General features: G+C 41.6%; 1 non-coding gene across 1 annotated transcript; it reads right to left on the minus strand.

The window, feature by feature from the left end:
* Nucleotides 1–3,479: 3,479 nt before the first annotated feature.
* On the minus strand, nt 3,480–3,586 carry LOC136143958 (U6 spliceosomal RNA). Its single transcript, XR_010658447.1, has one exon. It is a non-coding gene; the product is annotated as a U6 spliceosomal RNA (small nuclear RNA).
* Nucleotides 3,587–4,166: the final 580 nt, after the last annotated feature.

Here is a 4,166-nt window from a genome sequence, read left to right on the forward strand (position 1 = left end):
GGCACTGGGGTACTAAATATTCATGAGGTTTTAATTCAACCACCCTTTCAAGTTCCATGTGGCCTTCATCTAAGTGCAACTAGAACCTATAGCTTCTTAGCAAGCTAACTGGCAAACGCAGCTGGACCAGACATCCTTGTCTCACTGGCCACAGGCACCTTCTCTGATTGCACCTCCTTGTTCAAATCTCAATTCCAGTCCTTAGAGCATTACAACAGAAACACTGATGATGCAGAGATAGACACCCAACAGGAATCCTGTGTTGGCAGGACACAGAGCATGGCCTTCCCGCCCTGCTTGCATCTTATCCTGAGTTCATTAACTAATCCTATACATTCCGCCTAGCTTATCTCTGTGTTTTAAAGTGACTCAATAAACTAAGTGCTTGGAGCAGTTACATTTGGCACCTTCTATGCTGTGACCTCTGGGACCTCTTGGCTGATGAGTGTCCAGTTGGCAATGAATATGGGGATGACTCTCAACGAAGGTAATATAGGTCAGACCAGAGAAATGTTCTCTGAAACTGAAGCAATATTTAAGAGGGAAATCTTCAAGCTAAGGGGACTATGAAAAACTGACTCATGGTCTATTGTAGAAACGCATTAAATAAGAAATCAGAAATAAATTCAGGTCAAAACTCAATAGAGGCCTGATCAAATCTATAGAGAAAAAATCAAAATCCCAAATCAAAGGAGATGGCTTTAGTGTTAGTGAGAGCTATGTCTAATGTGGATAAGTAGATACATTTGGCATAAATCAAGTGAGGCTGCAATAACTCACCCCTGGGAACTGACTGTGGAGGATTCTGACACCCGACATCCCAACTCTGCCCAGAGCATATAGAGAGGAACATGATGATCAAGCAAAATAGCTTTTGCAAAACCCCAAATACTGCTCATGGTCTGTCACTCATCATAAAAATGAGAAACTTAAACCAGATCAGAATTAAATGAATAAAAGTTTAATCAAATCTTAATTAAGAAACACAATGAATTAGCAGAGTGAAAGAAATTCTAAGTCAATCCATCGCTATAGTTTTTGTCTTTTTAGGGATGTCTTACAAATGGAATCATACCATATTTAATCTCTTGAGCCAGGCTCAGAAGTTTCACTCAGCATAATGCCTTTGTGATTGATCCCAGTTCTGTGTGTATCAGTTGTGTGTTCTTCTCACTGCTGGACAGAATCTTGTGGTATGGTTGTACTGCAGTCTGCTTATCTATTCACTTATTAAAAAACATTTGAGTTGTTATCAGGTTTGGGTTATTACATGTAAAACTTGTGCAAATTTTGGTGTAAAAAGAACTATTTTTCTGGGGTAAAAAACTAGGAATGAGGTTGCAACCAAAAGTGGGAAGTATGTGTTTAACTATATGAAGTTCATGTTTAACTATAAACTGTCAAACCCATTTCCACAGCAGCTGTACTATTCTGCATTCTCAGCAATGTCTGAGAGTTCCAGTTGCTTTGCATCCTCACCAGCACTTGGTGGTATTAGTACTTTTTATCTCAATCATTCTGACAGGTATATAGTATGTGCATGTGTGCTCAGTCATGTCTGACTCTTGGCAAGTCTATGGACTGTAGCCTTCCAAACTCCTCTGTCCATAGGATTTTCCAGGCAAAAATACTGGAACGGGTTGCCAGTTCCTCCTCCAGGGGATCTTCCCGAACCAGGAATCAAACTCCAGTCTCCTGCATCTCTTGTGTTAGCAGGTAGATTCTTTACCTCTGAGCCACGTGGGAAGCCCCTAGTATATAGTGGTTCCTTCTTAAATTCTCTTTTCTATTTCTTTCTTGGGAAACTTTCCAGATCCATTGGTCATCCCCTCCTCAAAAAAAAAGTTCTTTCATTCCTAAATGTCATGCCATGAAAGTCTTGATAGTATCAGCATCATTTAAGTTCAGTTCAGTCACTCAGTCATGCCTGACTCTTTGCGACCCCATGGACCACAACACGCCAGGCCTCCCAGTCCATCACCAACTCCTGGAGTTCACCCAAACTCATGTCCATTGAGTTGGTGATGCCATCCACCCATCTCATCCTCTGTTGTCCTCTTCTCCTCCTGCCCCCAATCTTTCCCAGCATCAGGATCTTTTCAAATGAGTCAGCTCTTCGCATCAGGTGGCCAAAGTATTGGAGTTTCAGCTTCACCATCAGTCCTTCCAATGAACACTCAGGACTGATCTCCTTTAGGATGGACTGGTTGGATCTCCTTGCAGTCCAAGGGACTCTCAAGAGTCTCCTCCAACACCACAGTTCCAAGGCATCAATTCTTCAGTGCTCAACTTTCTTTATAGTCCACCTCTCACATCCATACATGACTACTGGCAAAACCATGGCCTTGACTAAACGGAACTTTGTTGGCAAAGTAATGTCTCTGCTTTTTAATATGTTGTCTAGGTTGGTCATAACTTTCCTTCCAAGGAGTAACATCTTTTAATTTCAATGCTGCAGTCACCATCTGCAGTGATTTTGGAGCCCCCCAAAATAAAGTCAGCACTGTTTCCACTGTTTCCCCATCTATTTCCCATGAAGTGATGGGAGCAGATGCCATGATCTTAGTTTTCTGAATGTTGAGCTTTTTTATTTTTTATTTTTTTCTTCCAGTGGGTTTTGTCATACATTGATATGAATCAGCCATTAGTTACACGTATTCCCCATGCCGATCCCCCCTCCCACCTCCCTCTCCACCTGATTCCTCTGGGTCTTCTCAGTGCACCAGGTCTGAGCACTTGACTCATGCATCCCACCTGGGCTGGTGATCTGTTTCACCATAGATAATATACATACTGTTCTTTCCAAACATCCCACCCTCACCTTCTCCCACAGAGTTCAAAAGTCTGTTCTGTACTTCTGTGTCTCTTTTTCTGTTTTGCATATAGGGTTATCGTTACCATCTTTCTAAATTCCATATATATGTGTTAGTATGCTGTAACGTTCTTTATCTTTCTGGCTCACTTCACTCTGTATAATGGGCTCTAGTTTCATCCATCTCATTAGAACTGATTCAAATGAATTCTTTTTAATGGCTGAGTAATATTCCATGGTGTATATGTACCACAGCTTCCTTATCCATTCGTCTGCTGATGGGCATCTAGGTTGCTTCCATGTCCTGGCTATTATAAATAGTGTTGCGATGAACATTGGGGTGCATGTGTCTCTTTCAGATCTGGTTTCCTCGGTGTGTATGCCCAGAAGTGGGATTGCTGGGTCATATGGCAGTTCTCTTTCCAGTTTTTTAAGAAATCTCCACACTGTTCTCCATAGTGGCTGTACTAGTTTGCATTCCCACCAACAGTGTAAGAGGGTTCCCTTTTCTCCACACCCTCTCCAGCATTTATTGCTTGTAGACTTTTGGATAGCAGCCATCCTGACTGGCGTGTAATGGTACCTCATTGTGGTTTTGATTTGCATTTCTCTGATAATGAGTGATGTTGAGCATCTTTTCATGTGTTTGTTAGCCATCTGTATGCCTAAAAATATGGAACGCTTCACGAATTTGCGTGTCATCCTTGCGCAGGGGCCATGCTAATCTTCTCTGTATCGTTCCAATTTTAGTATATGTGCTGCCGAAGCGAGCACTGAATGTTGAGCTTTAAGCCAACTTTTTCACTCTCCTCTTTCTTTCATCAAGAGGCTCTTTAGTTCTTCTTTAGTTCTGCCATAAGGGTGGTGTCATCTGCATATCTGAGGTTATTAATATTTCTCCCGGAAATCTTGATTCCAGCTTGTGCTTCTTCCAGCCCAGTTTTTCTCATGATGTTCTCGTTATATAACTTAAATAAGCAGGGTGACAATATACAGCTTTGACATACTCCTTTTCCTATTTGGAACCAGTCTGTTGTTCCATGTCCAGCTCTAACTGTTGCTACCTAACCTGCATACAGGTTTCTCAAGAGGCAGGTCAGGTGGTCTGGTATTTCCATCTCTTTCAGAATTTTCCACAGTTTATTGTGATCCACACAGTCAAAGGCTTTGGCATAGTCATCATCTAAGTGGCAATGCAAATCCTGTCTTTGCTTCTCCACTTACTGTCTTTGTGATCTTTGTCATGTTACTTCTCTGTACCTCAGTTTACTCTTCTGTGAAATAAGACTGCTAATAATAGTACAGCTATCTCATAGGGAGGTTGCTAGGATAAATATAGTGATAAACGTAAACA

This window comes from Muntiacus reevesi, chromosome 10 (genome assembly GCF_963930625.1).
Source record: "Muntiacus reevesi chromosome 10, mMunRee1.1, whole genome shotgun sequence".
Lineage (NCBI taxonomy): Eukaryota > Metazoa > Chordata > Mammalia > Artiodactyla > Cervidae > Muntiacus > Muntiacus reevesi.